We start from the raw sequence: 24684 nt of genomic DNA on the forward strand, positions 1-24684 counted from the left end.
TTATTAGTATTAGTGAAAATTGGGTAACAGAAGTCGTAGATATAATATGTGTAAACAGTGAATAGTGTCAAAATTGAAGAAATTTCAAAATTATTGTCATGAAAAGTAGCAGGCAGGAAAATTTTGTCTGGTTGCCAGGGGTGAATCAATAATCAAGAGGAAAGAAGCTTTTGAATTGTCCAGACGCGAATTTTTTTGAAGAGCTGTTAGAAATAAAAAGGGAAAAGAAAGAGAAAAGGCCGTTTTGCATGTTCTTATCAATATAAATCCATCAATAGGAGCCAGAGTATAAATAATAATAACGAGAAAGGATACTTACTGGAGATTTTAGAGTGTCTGGAAGAATTCAAAATTCCAATCAAGGGAAAACCAATCCAGGGAAGCTGTACCAGTTTTGAGGTATTACAATATCATTTATAATTCCCAATCCATACGGAGAATACATTTTTTGAAAATCTTGAACAATTCATAACCTCCAAATCGAATCAGTCACAAGGAACTTCCAGTGTGAAAATCACAACTTCTGAACTTTTATTTATCAACGAACTTCATCATTTTATTTACAAGAACTATTATTGGATTTAATATTAGGAAAATTTGAAAAATTCATTGACATTTAGCACAGATATTTTTAGAATCGTTTCCCACGCACGATCCACAGACATCTTAAGTTTTCAAGTAACTAATTTGCCGTTACACGTAAATTTAACTGTACGGAACACAATTCTAAGAATATTTTTGTTTCAAATTTAACATTTATTGAAACATTTCTTAGCATAAGATATTTTGGCGCAGTTTTAGGGTAATTTAAGTTTGGTTTGACAAAACATTTACAAAATTTTACATTCATTATATTTTTTTTCACTTTGAGACAAAGTTGTATTTTCAAAAACACAGACTTACAAAATTTTATTCATAACACCTTTCCAAGAACTCTACTCTGAGAAAGAGAGCTGCATGAGCTTAGATTGAGCTGAGCAACCTCGAAGAATAGAGGTAAGATTTAGAGGTAAGGACAGGTATCTCCCGGAGCACTAAGAATTTTGAAATCACAGAAAATTTTCAAATTATTTGAACTATCAGAATAACAATCAAGAATCAAATTAATTAATTAATTGAATTAATTAAATACTCTTCTAATTTTATATTTTTATAGCAATATATATATATATATATATATATATATATATATATATATATATATATTTATATATATATATATATATATATATATATATATATATATATATATATATATATATATATATATATATATTCAACTTGGACCATGGAAAACTTGACATGGAGATTTTGGGTACTAATCTTGCACATTTTTTTCAAATTTGGATGTATTTAAAAGAGTTCTTTCAGTTAATTACCTTTTTTTAGGCTTTATAATAGCATATAGCAATATATACAGTCCGCTCAAAAACAAACTCATCAACATTTGAAATATACACGAAGTGTGTTTGATATTTTTTTATTCTAGTATACATAACTGATGAATAAAAATATTCAAATTCGTGTCTCCTTGATTTTACGCCCTATGGTTGCCTACATACACGAGCCGACCCTGAGCAATACTCATATACGACATGCTGTATGATTGTGTTATATAAATATTCTGAGTTTACTTCACAATAAATAAACATATTTGTAATAACTCATCGAATAAAGAACAGACAGGCAGAACTACAACAATTTACTTTAATTTTTTTTTCAATTGATTCATCTATAAATTTCTGTTGAATTCAAAAAGTTCTTCATTTCATAGTTGGAATCCATTTCAGACCCAAAAAGTTGTTTGAAATGATTTGATTGGAACACTACGGACTTCCGTGACGAAACCTCTGTGTGTCGATGAAAAAAAATTGCCCTGCATTAACAGACAATCTGCAGTTGCAGGATAGCTCCTGCGGCCGACAATTACAACCGCACCATTGTCCTGAACACAGCAGATTTATGTCGTATATGACCTGTTAAGATTAGATACAGATGCAGCGGTGCAGATGGCACTAAACTAACACGGATACAGGAAACCGACACATATAGTTACGTTACTTTATATGTGCCCGCGGGGAAGAATTATTATAATAGGAACTCCCTCAGATGCTAGAACAAAAGACAAATTACTATCGATTTAAATAATTGAGTGCTTCGAAGTTTGATTCATTGCTAGCCGATAGCTTTTTCTCGCTGGTTATCGATTAATTTATCGTCGAGGAGTGTGTTGACGTGAAATAGGATGATCGTAAATATTTTTCGGTCTGAACAATCGATTATGAGAGTTAAATAATTCCTCAGTTATTGAACATGTAAATTTGTCGAATCTAGAGAAACAATTCGTTCAGGCCAGTCTCAACTCCTCACACTATAGGTTAAGGGACTGACATCTATCACAAATCATCTACTCCCCTGGCTAATACCACGAAGCGCGTTGGATTATATCCGACAGGTGTCAGTGCAGGATTCTTGACTGAAGTTATTCCTGCATGTTATTCCTCAATGCTGTTGACACCACAACTGCCGCAGTAGATTATCAATTATTGGAATACTGAAATGGACAACCAATAACAAGTTTGTCATCGCTTCATCTGTTATGAACGATGTAACCAACCTCAAATCTGAAATTTGCCCAATTCCTCGTATAAGAGAAAAAAAAATTTCACATATGGTCAGTGGGCATACTTGAAGACTAAGACACCTATGAGAAAACAACTACTCCCCTGGCTAATACCACAAAGGGTGTTGGATTATATCTGACAGATGTAACTGCAGGATTCTACACTGGAGTTATTTCTGCATATGCTGTCAGTATATGATTCAAATAGGGATACGGAGTTGGAATAATTAGTCGTTTTCGGAGCTATTGAAAATAATTCCGAAACGTCAACGCGAAATTTGAAAATATCAACAGCCCCTCCCATGGGGGTGAAGAAAGATAAAACAAAACACAAATTCGAGCCATACAGGATCAAAAGAGTTCATCAACTCAAGAGATATTAAACGTCGCATGGCTTTTTACCAGTGGTTCCTGGAAAGTTGTAACCAAGGGCGTGATTTTTCGTTAATTTGTGTTTGACCGTTACAATTATCATAATTGTTGAACAAATAAGTCAAGGAAGATTTGAATTTAGTGTATGGGCAAATGTTTTCAGGGGCAGAATTATCGGCCCGTTCATTTATAACGGCACTCTCACATTTCAGAGGTATATATTTCAAAGCAAAATATTGAACCTCTTGTTGATGAATTTCCACTAACGGATCTCAAAAAATATATTTCCAACAAGACGAGGCTTCGCCACACAGCACAGGAATTGTCATCAATTTTTTTGGCTGCAAATTTCGGTAATAAATGGATAGCCAACCAAGGATCCAACCGTTGGCCGGCTAGGTCACCGGACAAAACTCCTATGGACTTTTACCTCTGGGGTAGGTTGAAAATTCTGATTTTCAAATTGCCGACCGATTATAGATACGAATTAGAAGCGGCAGTGATGCAAAGTTTTGGTTCTCCTAATTTAATTTCATAACGAATGTTTGGAATACAAACTGAGTAGAAAAAAGTGTTTTCTGTATAATTCCCTTCGTGTAATTCAATGTTGATATGAAAGTAGCTGGTTCAGGAGGGCTTTTTCGCTCAGTTTGTATCTGAAAGTTACTTCCTTGCATGATCCACACATCTGCGTATATAGTTACTTCTTTTGAAATTGATTACTTCCTTCCTCTTGGAAGATTCCCACTTTTTTATGTATCAAGATTGAGTAGCAGAAAGCCAAAAACTTTCTTTCCCAAAAATTATTCTCTCCTGAAAATATAACCCTTTCAAATGAATCAATGAGTTATTCAGGTATATCAATTTTGAGGATATCATGAAAGAAACAACGTGAATGTTATTTTATATCTCAGAAATAAAATTCGTACTCTAGTGCATGACAATGTACATGACTGTATGCGACGGAAATTGGCCCCACTATATTTTTACCTTGAGGCAAAGTTATTTTAGGCCATAAAAATCAAAAATCACAATCCTGACTGATGGTTTTGAAAAAAAGCCTTGACAAAAATTTACAGTACCGGCGTGAATGATTCTCCCTCCCTCAATGCATATTTTTCACTACTTTTTGATTAAAAAAACAATACTGTTGTATATTGTTCACTTCATTTCTTTCAAGTTGGTTGACAATATTTCATTGTAGATTTCATTAGTTCGGACTTCCATTATCTGATATGATATAAAATGATGTGAAATCCCTGAAAGAATCAATGAAATTAAAAAGATTATCTGAAAAAATAACAATTATATCAAGCAAAAAACTGAAATTACAATGAAATCCAAATCAAACAATAACTGAAAATTGAGCAATTAACAAGAAATGAAAATTAAATTTTCTTCACGACGCTTCGATTGTTTGTATCCACAATCGTCTTCGGGTGATGACTGGATTCCTCCGAGATTTGACTATTCATAGGTCATTCGAGTGCTTTCAGCCATTCCCTCTTTCCTCTCTCCGCTTCATCGGTTTTAACGGGAGCTGACCATTTGGCTAAATGCGTTGTTGGGTAACATATATGCGGCTTCTTTGAATTTTCTTCCAAACCAGTGTTTCTCCTTGTTGATGATTTCAGTTTGAGACCACTTGATGTTATGTTGATGTGTCCAAATATGCTCTACTATTCCTGATTTGCTGGTTTCTCCCCGCTGTGTGTGTTTCTTGTGCTCGGCAATGCGAACTTTCAATGGCCTCTTATTTTCGAAGTGGATCCTCTACACCAACGTTCCTGTCGAAAAAGCACTTCATCATACAGAGGAAACTATCCGAAAACGGGATCTGGAAGATAGAACGAACTCACCAATACAAGTAATCATGGACTTACTAGGATGCTGTGTTCGAAACTGTTATTTTCAACTGAAGGACGAATTCTTTACACAAAATGATGGACCAACGTAAGACCATCCATCACTTTCACAATGGAGAAAGAAGTCACAATGAATTGCCATTCTTATGTTGAATAACCACCATTTTCATAATTTGTTAATTTGTTTTCGTTCACATTGTATATGTTTATAGGTAGTTAAGAGATTAATTTTGACATAATAAAAGTGTAAGTTGAGTTGTCTAAAATTAATACATTCATTCAAGAGTTTACTTGAAATATTTCCTCTACTTCAACATGGTAGCAGAGCTTGGTTGGTTAGCCTGAGTATGTGGAGACGTGACGTATTTGAAGAGAGATTGTCCTCAGTATCAAGCTCAGCAACAAAGGCATGAGAGTAGTATACAGATAGAAACATTCGGAGATGGTAATCCTGACGTACTTGACCAAAATAGTGCAGTTTCCAAGTTCCATGTGAATAGAAAGCAAAATGATATTATAAAATTCTAAATAGTTTACTCAGATTTTCACTGTGCTCTCACAATTCTGAAAGTTAATGTGACGTTTTTCCTTCTAGATTGTCAGATCACGAAAACATATGGAAAAAAGTTGGTTGACAAACGGTATTAGGGTTTCGGCAAAAAACTAGAAGGTGCTACATTTGATCAGAAAATTTACATCTGCTCTATTTTGTCTTCAGTACTTTCTTTTCATAAAATATACCTTATGATCTGATCTTCACAAACTTCATTTTCGAAAAATATATCACGACATATATGGCTTAAGGTAAGAGTTTTCTCTAACCGCCAGTTACAACACGTTGTGCTCTCTCTACCAAAACGTTGGTTGAGAGAGCACGACGTATCTGTGAACCTGAGAGTAATCCTGAGGAAATGCCTTCAAAGGGAATGGGTATAGCGAAGAATTCGAGCGGGCCATACGACCCACGAGAAATAACGCCAAAATTACCCCAGCTAGGATGGAGTATAAGAAATATTTGCAAATTATAAGAAAATGCTGAAATTTTCTTGCTGATAATTTTTGAAATTGACAAGTGTTCTGAAGCAATTATTTTATCTAGCTGAATCCAAGCTCTACCAAAGGCAAACTGAAATACAAATAGGATTACTTGAGGGCAAGTCAAATCGGTCATCATGGAAATAAAAAAAACTAATCAATACAGTTCATTGTATGATTTTCACTATAAGGGATTTACAAAAACCGTGACACGTGTTTCGCTTTACAATAGCTTCTTCAAGCATAAAACTGTTTTATGCACGTGTCGCGGTTTTTGTAAAACCTTTATAGTGAAAATCGTACAATAAACTATGGATTAGTTTTTTATTATGGAATTTCATCAAGTATCGGCCAGTTCTATTCAATCATGGAAATACAAGAGCAGCTTACTATTACGAAGTTTTCAAGGTGGTTCTGAGGTAGTTGAAGGAAAATCAACTTTACTCGAACCTTTACCAGAAAATGCAACCCAAACTCAGAAAACAAAGTATGAAAAGTAGTTGAAAGTCTTCAATCGAGCAGACAATAATGCTTTACTGGTTCTTACAGTAAATATGACTCAAGAAACTCTTGCAAAAGTGATGAAGTACTCTACTGCTCGTGAACTGTGGCAAGAATTACACAGGCTGTATGATGGTTATGTTGAGGACAAAACATATGGCACATGCATGCAATTCTTCAGCTACACACGACCCGCAGAAAATGCCATTTCATCTCATATTTCTAGACTCAAAAGTTTTTGGAATATTCTGCAAAATGAAATCACTAAGGATAAAGTAGTAAATGGAAACACCTGTAAATGCGATCTACCAGAATTGTTGCTGATTTGCAAGATTTCGGAGACTCTTCTTCGAGAGTATTTTTCTTACAAGTGAAGTTGGATGTTAATGTTTATGCATACGAAAAAGCTTTATCATCCCAATCCTTGGTCAAAGTGGAAGTAATGTTCTTGGAAAATAAAGAAAAATTCAAGGGAAATCACAATATGAACCTGTTTTGTACATATTGTAAACGAAAAGGGCATAAAATAAAACACTGTTTCAAATGGAAAGCAGATAAAAAACCTTCAACACCAGGAAATGAAAAACATAAAACTAGTGATACCAATGTGACTCTCATAGCAGAAACAAACTCTGTGTTGTGTTCTACGTGTTATAAAGACATTTGGTATGTTGATAATGGTGCTACGAATCATATCACCAATCAAAGTAATATGTTTCAAGAATACACACCTTTTGATGATCACAGGGCCACAATAGCTAATGGAGATTCAATCCCAGCTCTAAGTCAAGGTACTCTGAAAGTGAAAGCTTGTGTAAACGAAAGAAAATAGATTTTCACTATGGCAAACGTATGGTATGTTCCAGAAATAAACAAAAATATTTTCTTTGTTTTATCCGTGCAAGATAAAACACGGATAGCCTATTTATTTCAAGTGCTGAAAAATGTGGCATAAAACTCTCCGGATAAACTATTTTTGTTGAAACAAGAAACATATGTGGAGGATTGTACAAACTGAATTTGAAATTCGTCAAACTTGAAGTTGCTGTTGATGTGAATACAGTTGGCAATGAAAACGTATTACAGCTGTACCACGAGAGACTTGGACACCAAAATAAGAAACATGAAATAGATACTCGAACGTGAACTTGGTATATATGTCAATTTGGACAGTGAATTTTGTGAAGGATTCGTTTATGGAAAAGCTCATATAATGAAGTTTGGTACCAGAGACAGAGCAGATGTTTCTTCACAACGAATACATGCTGATGTATGTGGACCTTTTTGTCCATCCAAGTCAGGTTACCAGTATTATGTCCGGTTCAAAGATGATTTCAGTAAGTTCCGTTATGTCTTCTCCATCAAAGAAAAATCGCAGAGATCAAAGCTGTGGGCTACAACGTTCAGGAATTCTTGTCAGATGGAGGTGGAGAATTCTCAAATAAAGAAGTAACCAAAGTTCTCAATAACTATGGAATACCACAAAGAATCATCAAGCCCGACACTTTTCAGCAGAATAGTTGTGAAGAGCACGATAATCGAACAGTAGTTGAAATCGCCCGAGCTTTGATGCATGCTAGAGAAGGGCGAATACGTCAAAGCTTGTGGGCTCAAATGATCAATACAGCTGTTTATATTTTGAACAAATCCGGGACATCTGGTATTGAAGATAAATCTCCCTTCGAAATATGGTTTTAAAAGAAACCAAATTTAAGGCATCTCAGAGTTATAGGTAGTTATTGCCATGCACACATACCAAAAAGATATCGAAAGAAAATGGATAGAAAGGATATTAAAGACTCATTGGATATGAGAATGATGATGGATATCGTATCTGGTGTGAAGAAACTAAGAGGCTGATACGATCTCGTGATGTAGTTTTTCACAAAGATAAACCACCGGATATCTCCGGCTCTCAAACTGAAGAGATAGCGGATCCATTTTTAGAATATGAGGACATTATAATGAAAAGGCAGCTGAGAGATTCCATGCAAATGGGTTTACAAAAGGAAGCTGAATGTAGATGGTTTTGTAGATAAATTCAAGGCCAAATTGATTATCAAAGGTTATTCACAAAGGAAAGGTAAAAACTACGATGCTCTGTAGCAAAAGGTAGTACGATAAAAGCTGTTCTGAGTATTGCTGCTAGTAGAAAAATAACCCCATCCAGTTTGATATTACTTCTGCATTTCTCTATGGCAAGCTCTATGGCAACATGAAGGATATGAGGATGGTACTGATCGAGTATGTCGACTTCGGAAAAGTTTATATGGGCTAAAGCAAGCACCAAGATGTTGGACTGAGCGATTCCATGATGTTGTGAAGAAACTTGATTCCCAACAAAGTAATGCATGTTTATACATAAAGAAACATGAAAATGATATAATAATCTTGGTCATATACGTTGATGATGGGTTACTTGCAACAACTAATAATACATTGAAAAAAAATTCTTGCAAAGCTTGCAGAATGATTTCAAAATAACAGTGAAACCTGCTTCCTATTTCCTAGGATTAGAAATCAAAACTAGAAATAATGGTTCCATTCAATTGAATCAAGCAGCTCATACAAGGAAAGTATTAGAACGCTTTGGCATGCAAGATTGTAATCCCGTTTCAACATCGATTGAAAAGATTGTATTCAATCAGAGAACGAATCCGAAATGGATTTGACTACAACTTTTCCATACAGAGAGGTGGTTGGAGCTCTTATGTATTGTAATGAATCTGAAGCCGGCCCTGACCGGTTCCCAGTATGACGCATACCGCGAAAATTCCGGATGGGTCCCGAAATCCGCAGAGGGATCCGGAACGTTCGTTGACGATATTAAAACGTCGCTAATCGTCCCGAAGAGTAGTCTGTACCAAGAAACGAGCGGTTAACAAACGGTGAAGATAAATTAAGCGTTAGTTACTGAGTGGTGTAAATAAATTAGTTGTGATAGTGAAGTATTGTTAAAATAAATTTGTTTAAGACAGTCAATTCTTTAATTCGTTATAATTGGTGATCAGAAGTGGATTTTTAAAATAAATTTGTGAGCGCTTGGTGGACAATTTTTGTATTACGGTGAAATTGACTATAAAACTTTCGCACTTTCGCGCAGATAGACTGGTGATTCATTGTGTTTCGCGAAGCGGACAGTACCGGACGACGGAAATATAAACTGGTAGACCTTTCTCGCGAAAAATAGACTTGTGAAAATAAATAAGTGTTTCGGACTCCATTAAATAAGTGGACATATTCAGTTTTGAGTAAAATAGACAGTAAGAGATAAAATGTGTTCAAGAAAAGTGCGCCTACTGGACTTGAAAGTCGCCGAATTGAAGCAAGAATTGGAGGAGAGGGAACTAGATTCTTCCGGAAAAAAATCAGTACTCCAGAAGAGACTATGGGACAACTTGATTGAATCAGAAGATCCCGAAACATATTTATTCGAAGTTTCTGGGGGTGATTTGAGTTCAATAATGAGCAAACTCGATGGACTTCAACAAAATTCGGTAAGTCTGGAGGAGAAGCTTCTGGAAAATTCGAAGTGCCTGGAGGAGAAACTTTTGGAAAATTCTAAAAGTTTGGAAGATAAATTTCTAGAGAATTTGAATAGCTTGAAGGAAGAACTTCTTGAGAATGCAGAAGGCTTGAAGAAAGAGCTTTGTAGTGTGGCGAGCCTACTCGAAGAAAGAATAGGAACCATTCAGACAGAGATAGATAAAATCAGGAAGGAAATGAACACAGAAGTAGAAGAAATCAAAGGCGGAGTTCAGGCAGAAATCAGCGAGATAAAGAAAACAATTAGCAGGTTGCAAAACAAAATTGTTAATTCTGCCCACCCCACAGATACGGTTACTGAAAACTCAATTCCGGAACTGAAAGATGTCAAACTCAGTTCCGAACCAGGAAAGCTCTCCATGAAGCCGTCCCAGTTCGACGGAAAAACTCCTTGGGCAAATTACCGCCGACAATTTGAAGCTGCAGCCAGTGCGAATGGATGGAATGCAGGAGAAAAGGCGGTAGCATTAACATTGGCGTTGCGTGGAGAAGCAACGAATATCCTGCAAACCCTCACGGCCCAGGAACAGGAAGACTATGACCAACTTGTAAAGCATCTTGAACTGCGGTATGGACAGGCCCACCTAGAGCACGTTTACCATTCACAGCTCAAGAAACGCTGCCAGAAATCAGGAGAATCTCTACAGGAGTTTGAAGCCGACATAGCTCGATTGGTCCGTCTGGCGTATCCTGCTACACCCGAAAATATAATGGAGCGGTTAGCAGTTCAAGCATTCTTGGATGGACTTCGCGACCAAGAAACGAGACAGGCCTTGACGCTAGCTCATCCCAAACATCTCGTGGATGCACTGGCAAGCGCTCTGGAGTTTGAGGCTGCAAAACAATCCTGCAAGAGCCAGAGCAAAGTTCGAGCTATCGAGGAGGATGGACAAGTGCCTGCAGATATTGAGTCCACCATCAGGAAAGTAATGAAAGAAGTTTTTCCTGAGAGGAAAAATATAAGATGCTGGAACTGTGGGAAAATTGGACATGTGCGTAGCAAATGTCCAGCTTTCAAAGAATCGACACCAAATCAGGAAAACTAGAGGGGGTCGATGAGAAGGGGCAATCGACGACCTGTACCCAGCAAGCCCCCGTAACAAACGCATATGTTGCCGTTCTCCAACGACAAGACAAAGGTGTTTTCGTAGACGGCCTCATCAACAACGAGCCTTGCACCATGCTGCTAGATACAGGTGCGACGAGAACCATTCTTGGGCCAACCTTTGCCAAAACACCGGCAAAAATTGAACCGTCAAGCTGGAAGCTACGCACTACAGCAGGAGAGCCAGCCAATGTACTTGGAGAACTGCCAATTGAATTGGTGTTGGGCAGCACAAAATTGAAACATCGTGCATTGGTGGCGGACATCGAGGACGATGCGATCATTGGAATGGACATAATGAATTCCAGAGGGTTCGAGCTGAATTTTCAAGACGGCGTCTTACGTGTCGGCGGAGAAGAGCTGGTGCTTCATGGAAGAGGCGAAGAGATGATTAGAGTCCTGTTGGCCGAAGACGTGTGCGTACCTGAGAGGGCTGAAACCATAATAGAAGCTCGCTTGGACGGTGGTGCGAGCAGCGGGAATGTGGTAATGTTCGAGCCCAAGATACATGACGAGAAAATTGGACGAGAAATTGCACTGGGGAAGACCCTGTTGCGTGTTGATAAAGTTGTGCCGGTCAGGGTCATGAATGTCAACTACTTTCCCGTGACCTTGAAGAAGGGAACAATGCTGGGGAACTGTTCGTCCATTTCCTCTGTCATACGGAGTGTACGCAGTTCAGTTAGCCAAGCCAACAACTTGCCTAAAGAGTTGGAGAAGTTAATTGACATTTCCTCCAAAGACATACCATCAACTCACCGATCTAAATTGAGGGAGTTAGTCAAGAGGTACCAGGAAATCTTCGATATTGGAGAAGGAGAAGGCGGCAGAACGAATGTGGTTCAGCATAGAATCGACACTGGGAATGCCCGACCAATCCGGCAATCGGCTAGAAGACTCCCTCTTGCCAAGAGAGAAGAGGCAGACAAGATAGTCAGCGATATGGGAAAAGAAGGAGTCATCGAACCTTCTGACAGCCCCTGGTCTTCCCCAGTCGTGTTAGTGAAGAAGAAGGACGGCTCGACAAGGTTCTGCGTGGATTATCGCCAACTAAATCACGTGACAAAGAAAGACAGCTACCCTCTTCCAAGAATCGACGACATCCACAATTTTCTCGACCTTGGATTTGAAGAGTGGATATTGGCAAGTTGAATTGGCCCCAGAAGATCGAGAAAAGACAGCTTTCACCATCGGCTCAGGATTGTGGCAGTTCACGGTTATGCCATTCGGGCTTTGTAATGCTCCAGCGACCTTCGAGAGATTGATGGAGACAGTTCTCAAAGGTCTCTCATGGAAGACGTGCTAGTGTATCTCGACGATATAATCGTGGTCGGAAAATCGTTCGACGATCATTTGAAAAATCTGGAGGAGGTGTTCATGCGTCTGAGGAGTTCTGGATTAAAACTGAGTCCCAAGAAATGCCATCTGTTCCAGAAAGAAGTCCGTTATCTTGGCCACGTTGTCTCTGGGGAAGGAGTGGCGGTAGACGAACAAAAGATCAAAGCAGTTAAGGACTGGCCCATTCCAAAAGACATACATCAGCTTCGGAGCTTCCTTGGTTTATGCACCTACTACCGCCGATATGTGCTGGGGTTTGCCAACATCGCCAAACCATTGACTCGCCTCACAGAAGGGCAGATCCAGTTCCAGTGGTCTGAGGAGTGCCAAGACTCATTCAAGAAGCTGAAAAGAGCTTTGATCAACGCTCCCGTTTTGAGCTATCCCTTACCTGACGGAAAGTTCATTTTGGATACGGACGCCAGCAACGTGGGACTTGGAGCAGTTCTTTCTCAAATCCAGGATGGACAGGAGAAAGTTATTGGCTACTTCAGCAAAACGCTCAGTGAACCAGAGCGTAATTACTGTGTCACCAGGCGAGAGCTGTTGGCCGTAGTCAAAGGAGTAGAGCATTTCTACAAATACGTGTATGGAAGACGATTTCTGTTGAGAACGGACCATGCAGCTCTCAAATGGCTTCTGCAGTTCAAAAATCCCGAGGGCCAAGTAGCGCGCTGGATTGAGAGATTACAAGAATTTGACTTCGATATAGAACATCGAGCTGGGACTAGCCATAAAAACGCAGATGCCCTATCACGGAGACCTTGCCCCGATGACTGCTCACATTGTCGACGAGCAGAAGAGAAGGAAGCAGCTATTTGTAGAACTACAGCTGTAGACGACAACTGGGAGGATGATAAGATCAAGGAAGACCAAGAGAAAGACCCAGATCTTGGTTTAATCATCGGATGAAAGGAAAATAATCAAAGACCATCGTGGCAAGAGGTAGCAGGTTATTCGCCAGCTGTCAAGTCCTACTGGGCACAATGGAACTCCCTTACTTTGGAAAACGGGGTTCTGAAGCGGGTGTTGGAGTATGAAGACGGTGCAGAAGAAAGGCACCAGACAGTGGTACCCAGGAGCAGACGACGGGAGGTGCTCAAAGAAATCCATGATGGAGTCACTGGAGGACATCTGGGAGTAACGAAGACCCTCCAGAAAGTAAGACAACGGTTTTACTGGGTTAATTGTCAAGCCGACGTCAAGGACTGGTGCAGAAAGTGTGCTGTATGCGCTGCCAGTAACGGACCTAGGATACGACCGAAAGCTCCAATGCGCCAGTATAACGTGGTTAGTCCTTTCGAGAGAATCGCCATCGATATTGCCGGCCCGTTCCCAGAGTCCCACCATGGGAACAAATACATCCTGGTAGCCATGGACTACTTTAGCAAGTGGGCAGAAGCCTATGCCCTGCCCAACCAGGAAGCCTTTACCGTCGCTGACGTCCTGGTAAAGGAATGGATATGTCGATTCGGTGTCCCATTGGAGCTGCATTCGGACCAGGGCAGAAATTTTGAGTCCAACCTGTTCCAGGAAATATGTAAACTGTTGGACATTCGAAAGACCAGAACCACAGCCTTATATCCACAGTCCGACGGAATGGTGGAACGAATGAATAGGACTATAAACCGCCACTTGTCCAAGGTAGTTTCTGACCATCAAAGAGACTGGGACCAATACCTCCACCTGTTCCTGCTGGCTTATCGTTCGGCAGTGCACGAGTCAACCGGCCAAACCCCTGCCGGTATTATAATGGGACGAGAGCTGCGGCTTCCTTGCGACCTAAAATTTGGAATGCCTCCAGAACAAGACACTGCGGGAGAAGACTATGTCAGCAAGCTTCGGCAGAGAATGGACGACATTCATGAACGAGTCCGTCTGAACATCCGGAGTGCCAGCGATAGAATGAAGGAGGCCTATGACATCAAGGCGAATGCTGGAGGATTCAAAATCGGCGGCCTAGTTTGGCTGTACAATCCTAAGCGCTGCCGTGGTTTATCACCGAAGTTGCGGAACTCGTGGGAAGGTCCGTACAAAATCATGAAAAAGATTAATGACCTCGTCTACCGAATCCATAAGCCACCTCGAGGAAAGCCTAGGGTCGTCCATTTTAATAGACTGGCTCCTTATGCTGGAAATCACGACCAAGTTCGCGCCCTCAGACCACCAGAGGATGAAATGACGTTCCAGCAATTCATGTCCTTATACTCGAACGGACAGAAGGTCGTACATGGGGTAACTCGAGAAGAGCCACGAGACCTTTTCGAAGTTCCAGTTGATTACGCCCTAGCGCACTGCGTGGCAAAGGATCTCCAAATGTCCAAGGGCATCGCTGTGGTATTCAACAAGAAATTCGGTCAGCTTCAAACATTACGACAACAGAATCCAGAAGTCGGAGGAGTGCTACAGTTGAGGAAGGGTCAGAGAAACATCTTCTACTTGGTGACCAAAAAGCATTCTCGAGACAAACCAACCTATGAAGATGTATGGAGGAGTCTCACTAGACTGAAGGAGACGATGCTCGACCAAAATCTCGTGGAGTTGGCGATCCCGAAATTAGCCTCTGGGCTCGACAGGCTGGACTGGAGAATAGTGAGAAGCATGTTGGAAACGATCTTCAGATCCAGCGGCATCCAGATTTTGGTGTGTGGTAACCATCTTCCACGACCGAGCATAAAGACTGTGGAGTGTTACTTCCATCGAACTTCACAGTGCAAATATGGAAAGTTCTGCAGGTATCGACACACGCCAAGGATGACATTTCGGGGCGAAACGTCTTTAAGGAGGGGGCAATATAATAAATCTGAAGCCGGCCCTGACCGGTTCCCAGTATGACGCATACCGCGAAAATTCCGGATGGGTCCTGAAATCCGCAGAGGGATCCGGAACGTTCGTTGACGATATTAAAACGTCGCTAATCGTCCCGAAGAGTAGTCTGTACCAAGAAAGCGAATCGAGCGGTTAACAAACGGTGAAGATAAATTAAGCGTTAGTTACTGAGTGGTGTAAATAAATTAGTTGTGATAGTGAAGTATTGTTAAAATAAATTTGTTTAAGACAGTCAATTCTTTAATTCGTTACAGTATCTAATGACAGGTGCAAAACCAGACGTTGCTTATGCAATCAGTGTTCAGTGTCCAAGTAAAATGAATACTTCGATACCTCAAAGGAACAACAGATTACGGTACACCGTACAAAACAACCATGGCGTAGATGAAACGACAGGACGTTCAACAACAGGTGTTATTTGTATGTATGCTGGCGGTGCGATATCTTGGCTCAGTCAACGACAAACCTCAGTAGCTATTTCTTCAACAGATGCTGAGACAGTAGCTGCAAGTGAAGCTTCCCATTAACTGGTTTGGTTGAAACAGCTATATGAAGAATTTTTGGATATGGAATGTAATCCAGTATTGATGGTCGATAAAGAAGCCGCAATACGCTTGGCCCAAAATCCGGAATATCACAGATGTACCAAACATATTCATATGTGACATTTATGTGTAAGGGAACTGGTCTTAAATGGTGCTATTTCAATGAAAAAAAAGGATCAGAACACCAAGTAGCAGATGCACTTACTAAACCGCTGTTCAAGACTAGACTGAATATTTCACGACAAACAATGGGAGTGAACAGATTATTCGATAAGAGAGGGTGTTGAAAAACCAATTTCCATAATGTTTTAATTTGTTTTCGTTCACATTGTATATGTTTATAGGTAGTTGAGAGATTAATTTTGACATAATAAACGTGTGAGTTGAGTTGTCTAAAATTAATACATTCATTCAAGAGTTCACTTGAGATATTTCCTCTACTTCAACATCTTAGACGTATTGGTGAGGAGGACCATTACTAAATGGGAAACATTTGTATACCGAAAACCCACTCACACGGGACAGTATCTGAACCAGGAATCCAACTACCATCAATCGACTAAGAGAGGAATCATCAATTCTCTAGTAAACCGTGCTTTCGGGAACTGTAATATGAAGGAAGGTCTCAAGGAAGAACTAGGCTAGGTAGGTCGGTAGCCAATCGGTTCGGCGTGGATGCTTCGTTCACTCACTAGAATTGACTGCCGTGTTGGTCGGTGGTTCAAGCCCTAGTCTGAACGATTGATCTTCACTTGCTATCGTCCAACCCGTGTTAGGAATCACACGTTAAAAGGTAAGACCTCGTTAATCCTTAGCTCGCGCAAGTTTCGACTTCTGAGGGTTGTCGTTCGTAGGGGTGCGACAGCTGGTTAACGGAAAAAAATATTTAAAACAGATTTTTCAACAGATCATAAAAATGACCGTCAACGGAATGATTACTCCAAAGTGCTGGTGGAATAGACTTTGGCCGGCTCCTCACATGAAAGAGGAGCCGGCACAGCTAATACTTGTACTTCCTTACATCAGAGGATTGTCGGGAAGGATAAGAAGAATTGGGTCCAAGTATAAAATCAGAACTTGCATCAGATTTGGGAACACTATACATAGCAGCCTCACAAAAACCAGGCCACCAAACACCGGCTGCGATTCGAAGAATTACATTTACCGGATACCCTGCGAGTGCGAGAATCAGTTAAACTAAGAGGCCATTGAAAGTTCGCATTGCCGAGTACAAGAAATACAAACACAGCAAGGAGAAACCAGCAAACCAGGAATAGCAGAGCATGTTTGGACTCATCAACGCAACATTGAGTGATGTCAACTAAAATCATCCACAAGGAGGAACACTGGTTCAGGAGAAAATTCAAATAAGCCGCATATATGTTGTCCAACAACGCATTTACCCAAGCTATCGTGATATACGCAACATATGGAAACCTATATTCAAGCGGAAAACGGCCAACTCTCGCCAAAACGGTCAGCTTCCACTAAAACCGATGGAGCGGTGGGAGAAAAGAGGGGATATGTGCAAGCACTCGAATGACCTATGAATAGTCAGCTCTCAGAGGAAAGAGTCCAGTCATCACCCGAAGAAGATTGTGAGTACTAAGAATCGAAACGTCGTGAAGTAATCTGGTTTGAAGTTTTTCATTTTAATTTTCATTTCTTGCTAATTGTTCAATTTTCAATTGTTGCTTGTATTTTATTTCATTGTAATTTCAATTTTTTTGCTCAATATGATATGAGACATCTAAATGTTTTGAGGGAATACTTGGCATCTGTAGTTCACTATATACAACTACAGTTCATTTTTGATATGAATGAAACGCTGCTATACATTTATTTTATCAATTTTTTTTCTGGGATTTCAAATCATATCATACTATATCAGACAATGAAAGTCCAAATTAATGGAATCCAAGTTAATTCCGTATAATTCAATGGTCAAATGGAAGTAGTTATTTTGAAAGATCATTTGCTTTCGTGTTCGTGTTCATGTGAAAGTAGTTGTTTCGGTTTTTTTCCAGTTTTTATCTGAAAATAAATTTCATGCATGACCTACACATTTCTGTGAATAATTTAGTTTGTAGTTGTATAAAGATGGAGAAGTACCTATCCAAATAAGAAATATTTTTGTTGTAATAACAATAACATTGGTTGATTCTTGTCACTCAAATAAATATTGTAGTTTCAACATAAATCGTCGTCATATCAAAGACACCGCACCCTTGACGGTATTACACTAGAGCTTGTGCTCGTAAGAAATAGTTTCTCTTAAAATTTTCGTCAATCATTTTTTCCAGGTCAATTATTCAAAGAAAGAAATTCGGCAGAAAATTATAGTGCCAATCGCCTCACAAGAGAATTATTTTAGTTTCCGAAATATGTTGCTGCCAAAAACGGTTTGATCTTTGAACCCTCCCTTTTCGAGAAAAATACATTTTTCTCCCGTCAAATTCGATATAATAGCCGACCGCTTCTTTTCACAACGTTGATTATGCGCTTCACCAAAGCAGAGCATCGTTCACAATTTCCCCTCTTTTCAGAGAAAATCTTAACCCACCTAAATAAATAGGATATTTGTTGTCGAGTTTCATTATAGTGCAAGTGTTTTTATCCGTTTCTACAACCCCGGAAGGCATGGGGAGATAATTTGGAAAGCTCGCGGTGCAGAAACTATAGAAATATACGGGCTGCGAGTTCGCAGTTCGGTCTTTCAGCGAATAAATACGAGCGGCAGGAAAGAGATCCCTTTAAATCCACTCCTTTTGCATTATCGAGTAGTGGCGGCAGTATGGAGAAGATAAATCAATGGGAGGATGGCACAAAATGATACTAGATTTGTTTGAATTGAGTCGTGTATTTTTGCATATTTTTACACACTTTGTTATATTATGAGAACTTCATTGTGCCATAATTTCTGATTCCTGAAAAAATGTCATTGGGAAAATGTACCAGAAGTATATAGTGGAGTATAGGTTGACTTACTATTCAGAAATTAATTTATATTATCTCCTGATGACGCGATTTCATTTATTGGATACATAATATCTATAAATCCAAATACCTGTGAGTATCTGGTATGTAGGAGAAATATTTTTGTTATTTCACCTTCTCCTATATTGATTAGTTTTTTGTATAGTCGAAGTAATCGATATTGTGCACTTCTTAAGTTGGCGGCACTCTCTAAGGCCAAAAAAAATCAATACTTAGAAATGAACCGGCAGCGAACTAATCCACGTGAACTGCAGACTTGGCGGTTCGTATTAGATAATTTTTACTGAATGAGCTTTATGATTGGCTGAAGAGTAATATAATAAAATTTGAGTTCATGTTACGGTGACAAATAGAAATCGGGAAATGCGGGGATGGTTATAGCCGTCGTGTCATCAATGTTCAGTTCAGGAACTGATCGCGATTTGAGTGTTGAAATTCGATATTGGTGCAGCTATAATTACTTAAAATTTTTGTTATCTGTTTAAAATGTGACGTCCTTGGACAAGTTCTAATAGTAATAACGAGTGTGATAACAATGCAGACTTTTTCCAGTGTAGTGATTCCAATAGCGATGATGAACAATGCGAAAAAGAGATTCTAGTGAATAAGATTGGGATCCATTTGAATATTGAAACACAGAGAGAGAATACTTTCGGACATAACGTGAACTGCTGTGACAAAACTATTCAGAATTGGATAGAGAAACTAGGATTCAGATTTGAAATAATGAACAAACATCAAGCAATTATGAAAAGCAGAAGAATAGTGATATTGCGTAACAAATACTTGTAACGAATAACTAAATATAGACAAGAACAACAGCAAATTTTCTATTACAAGCAAGATATATTCTATTACGAAAAAAAAATCTGTTCTGTTTAAAATTTCCGTTAATCAGAAACAAGCAACATCAGATTTGACCAAAGTTCCTTTCTCAACTGTACGTAACATAGTCAAAAACAAACCTTGTGAATCCAAGACGCGATGTGATACAGCATTACCAAAACCTTCAGATGTTCATCTAATAAAATCATTAAAAATACATTATACGACTGTTAAAAAAGCAATGAGATTCCTACAAGTGAAATCATAAGAAAGATATTGAATACTTCCGGCCATAACGTGAGCTGCTGTGACAAAACTCTTCAGAAATGGATTAAAAAACTAGGATTCAGATTCAAAATGATAAGCAAACTTCAAGCAGTTACAAAAAACAGAAGAATAGTGGAATTGCATAACAAATACTTGAAACAAATAACTAATAATAGACAAGAACAACGGCAAATTTTCTATTTATATGAAACTTGGTATGACACGACACAGTTACGAAAGGGTAGACTGATGGTTTGAGAATGACTTCATGACTGCAATTGCGGAGGAAGTAAAGAAAAGGTTCAGAATTCTTTCAAATTGTTGTCAATTTGGTTTTTTACCAGGAGAATCAATTTACTGACTCCTTTGTAACGAAAAATATTTTAAAACTCAATTTATTTATTTGTTGAAAAATATTCGGTTTGTAATTCAGATGATTGTGGAATGAGTACATCACACAGAAATCATTATTGAAGAAAAGTATATATTATGTTCTCGAGCATAACGCATAACCCACTTGGTAGAAAACATATATTTTCACTATTTTCTTTTGAAAAAGGAAACACTGATTTTCTTTCGTGGAAAGTATGAAAATATGGATATAAAATATTCATTCACAATAGACAGAGGGATGAAGTGATTCGGAAGACTCATTTTGTGGAATGCCATCAAGGACGTATGATTAATAATAATCAAATAACGAATATGGTGAATGCTTCCAGCAGATTTATCATTCTTATATGAAAGTTCGGCGAAGGCACCGGGTGACCGGTTCAGTTGAAACAGCAACACATGAAAACAGGAGGGCTTTTTGTTCTAGTTTGTGTCTGAAAGTAACTGCTTCGCTTTTAGAAAACAAGTTTCTCAGTTGGGACGATAGCCGGTTGAGTTAGCGTGGGTGGTTTGCTCCCCTCACTCAATATATCGATATGTGAACCGATGGTTCGAATCGAGATGCCAGACGATCGAACTTCATTTCTTGTCATCCAACCCGTGATAAGAATCGCACGTTGAAGCGCAAAACCTCGTTAATCCTTAGCTTGCACAAGTTTCGACTACTGAGAGTTATCGTTCTTAAGGAGGTGACAGCTGGTCAACGGAAAAAAGATTTCAATAGATTTCTTCAAGTTTCGAACAAATCTAGGTTTTCACTGGATTGAAGAAAATGTACCATGATCCGAAATCTTAGAAAGGCACAATCTTCACTCAAAAATTCAAGCCATGATAGCAGAGCACACACTCAGTATCTGTCCCCCGCGAACTGGATCAAATTTTCAGCGTTTGACAGAGTCCCACAAGTTAAGCCTTCTTGGGCTTATTCTATGAATTCCAGTCTATGGTCCATTTTTGAATGTTCTAATGAGCTTTGCTTGAATTAGTACTCAAGTATGTTGTTTGATCTGTAAATTCCAATAGTTGTCACCTGAATTGGAAAGGTTTTAACGAGCTTCCAGATATATTCTGGAATATTTTTTGAAGAATTGGCTCCTGACACGAACTCCATTTGTGCATTTTTTTGTCAGACAAGTATTGCTCATACTTGTACTTGGCTACACCATACTTATTAAAGCTTGTTATTCCGAAATATGGATCACTTTCATCTTATATTCAATTGAAGTTTCTCTTGAATGTTTATCCAAGACACTCGATAACCTTCCTAATTGTTTTTTGACACAGATATCAAGAAAATAGTTATAACTGCCTCCGTGGTGATTATAGTAGTTTTCTCATAAACACAATATTCATTTCAAATTACCCTAACTTTTTTGACAGTTAACTTTCGGTACTTTTCATGAAAAAACCTAATTCCCAAACCTTTTACAAGTGAAAAAAGTACACTTTTTCAACAACGCTGGAGGTGATCGTTTTCGAGATATTTACCATTTTCTGTATCGATGCATATTACCTAGCTCCTAGGACGCTAAATGAAGTTGCTGGAAACATAACAAAAACCTAATATGTAGTGAATCTCATCGAAATAAACAACTTTTCTTATAAAATGTTCGATGAAAATAACTGAAATTGCAAAAAATGTATGACAAAAACCAAACATGTTTTGAAAAATTTTAACAATTTCTACCTTATACTTAGTTTTGATGATGTCCTCAGCAACTTCACTTAACACCCTAGGAGCTAAGTAATACGAGTATGCATTGATATAGAAAATTGTAAATATCTCGAAAACGATCATCTCCAGCGTTGTTGTGGAAGTGTTAGGGTAATTTTAAATAAATAATGACCAAAAGTTCACTGCCAACTTGAAATAAATAATGACAGCGTACACAGCGTCCTATAGATGTTGCAAAAAAATTAATTCGAAATTATGATTTGTCACGTCAAAAAAAAACACAAGTACCAAATTTTGTGCTTATTTTTTGCAGAAGTTATTTTTGAATAACGGACAAAGACATTTAATTTCAACACTCTGTATCTCCGAAAAGAAGCATTTCCGGACATAAGTTTATATAGACTTTTTTCTTTAAATCAATCAATCAAATACGCCAGTTGAATATTTTAACGTACTTTTGTTACACCCTGTATACTGATTGATTTACGGACAATGACATTCAATTTCAACACTCTGTATCTCCGAAAAGAAGCATTTCCAAACATGAGTTTATAAAGACTTTTTCTTTTAATCGTCTCAGGAATACGCCAGTTGAATATTTTAACGTACTTTTGTTACAACCTGTATACTTACTGATTTATCAAAATTGTAATTTATATAACTTTATCCAATGAACAATTCATTTCAAAATATTTGGTTTTCAAAACTTCTGCCTTTTTTATAAAGATGAGTTGTATCAATATCAGAATGGGATAGGACATATTTACAATTACTTTGGGGTTGTTTTCGTACCATTTGTATCAGAGCAGCAATTTTTTGGGACAAACATAATAACCTGTCCCTTCTGTATTTGTCTCGGATAATTTCTAATTTCATCAGTTCGTGAAAAAGTGAAGCTATCAGAAAACCGATGAAAAAAACGGCCTTTGCACGAAGTTTTCTGAATTTCTGTTGAGAACAATTTTCACATGATCCTGGACAGAGAGAATTGAAATGTTTTGAAATCAAATTACACACGCACTGGAACGGGATTATCTCGAATCCCCGAAAGGAATATTTCCCATCGCATATATGAATGAAATTACTCGACAGAATAGAATTCTTCCAATTCTATCCGCTGAAGTTTTTTATACATTTTGAAACGGACCCAGACAACCAGAATTCCATTTCAAGTTGGCAAAATAGCACTGGCATATCGACTGGACCGTTCGAGCACTGTCTAATTTTCTTGTCTGGCCAAACAAATGACGTCCGCATGAATAATGTTTTTCTGGAAAGCGTCCGATACAAAGTGGAACTCCGAGAAAAACCAGTCTGGTGTGCGGCGTAGTGCAATGTTGTTTTTTCTTTTCGTCCACTTTTCCAAACCGGAGCGACACAAAGACATCAAAGAGAAATGGGAATTGATGTTTGATGCGTACGTAATGTTTCAGTGCATTCTCATGGAATACGGACTGTAGAAAGAACATTATAAAACTGTGTAATAGGTCTAAATGCAGCTTGGGCGGAAATATACGAAGGATGGATCTGTTACACTTATATTGACTCCGTTTTGACTGAGTTGATCTTTGATTTTTGCAAAAATAGGAGTGGCAAAAAAGTTTAGACCATTTGAGGAGGATACATTGAAGCAAGAAAAATACTCAACAGCTTATCCTGAGATGATGCAATGTTCAAATTGAAATGAGTATCTTCTAGAAGAGATTAGTTTTTTGAAAAAGCTTTGTGACTTGAACTCCTTTCTCCATCTTTCTACAAAACATTGTAGGAAACTCCCAAAAAAATATAAAAAAAAATATGTTTGAAATTTATTTTTTTCGTTAACAAGCTATCGCATCCCTACGAACGACAACCCTCAGAAGTTGATACTTGTGCGAGTTAAGAACTAACGAGGACTTACCTTCTAACGTGTGATTCCTAACACGGGTTGGACGATAGCAAGTGAACATCGACTGTTCAACCTGGAGCTTGAACCACCGACTCACACATCGGCCGATTGACTGAGTGAACAAAGCACCCACATCGAATAGCCCACTAACGACCGAAGGAGAAAGAAAGCAGTTTAATTCAAAATGAATTCTTTCCGAATATGTGTTGTACCAAACTTTCACTCAAAAGAGAAATTTTCAAAAATTTATCTAAATGGTACAATGCAGACGGCAGCTCTTCGTCGGTAGGCACTATGGGTTCGTTGGCACTATGGGTCGAGTAAAATTTCAGTAATTTAAAGGTCAAAGGAAAATGAGAGGGGCGCCACTACAACTTTTCATAATATCTAGTCAAAGAGTACTTACTTGGAAAGTTGAGCAACCAAATAATGACTACTTAAATGGTATACCCAGAACTATTAGAGACTTGACCATAAGATGTTCGTAAGTTGATGAGTGTGAATCGACAAATAAATGAAACATAAACACATACGATTTTATTAAAATTTGGCTCTTCACTGGTTCAGGAACAGTTTTTCAAAAGAAATTAAAAATTATGGTTCTGTTAGTGGATACTCAAATTACACAACACAACAAAGTTTTTGTCTCGGGGTTGAAATTAGATGATTTTAATGTATTTCCACGTGTTGAAACCGAAAGTGACCATAAAAATTATATATTAGCTCTTGTTTTCAAGATATAGTATCATTATATTATATATATGTATATTGAATTTTCAACAAATGAAATATTTCATCACCAACAGTTGGTACACATGTTTCTTTACATAACACCCCTCTCATCAGCTGTTCTTAAGTAGTAAACATAACCTATGTGAGT

General features: G+C 38.2%; 1 long non-coding RNA gene across 1 annotated transcript in view; it reads left to right on the forward strand.

Annotated features, from left to right (window-relative positions):
• The first annotated feature begins 296 nt into the window (after positions 1-296).
• Positions 297-24684, forward strand: part of LOC141487425 (uncharacterized) — a 75328-nt gene continuing 50940 nt past the window's right edge. Inside the window, exon 1 of the long non-coding RNA XR_012468379.1 lies at positions 297-399. This is a non-coding gene — a long non-coding RNA (uncharacterized lncRNA). The remainder of the gene's footprint in view (positions 400-24684) is intronic.

The sequence above is a fragment of the Leptinotarsa decemlineata genome, unplaced genomic scaffold (genome assembly GCF_025532065.1).
Source record: "Leptinotarsa decemlineata unplaced genomic scaffold, Ldec_3_MD MMD2_tig00078422_RagTag_RagTag, whole genome shotgun sequence".
NCBI lineage: Eukaryota > Metazoa > Arthropoda > Insecta > Coleoptera > Chrysomelidae > Leptinotarsa > Leptinotarsa decemlineata.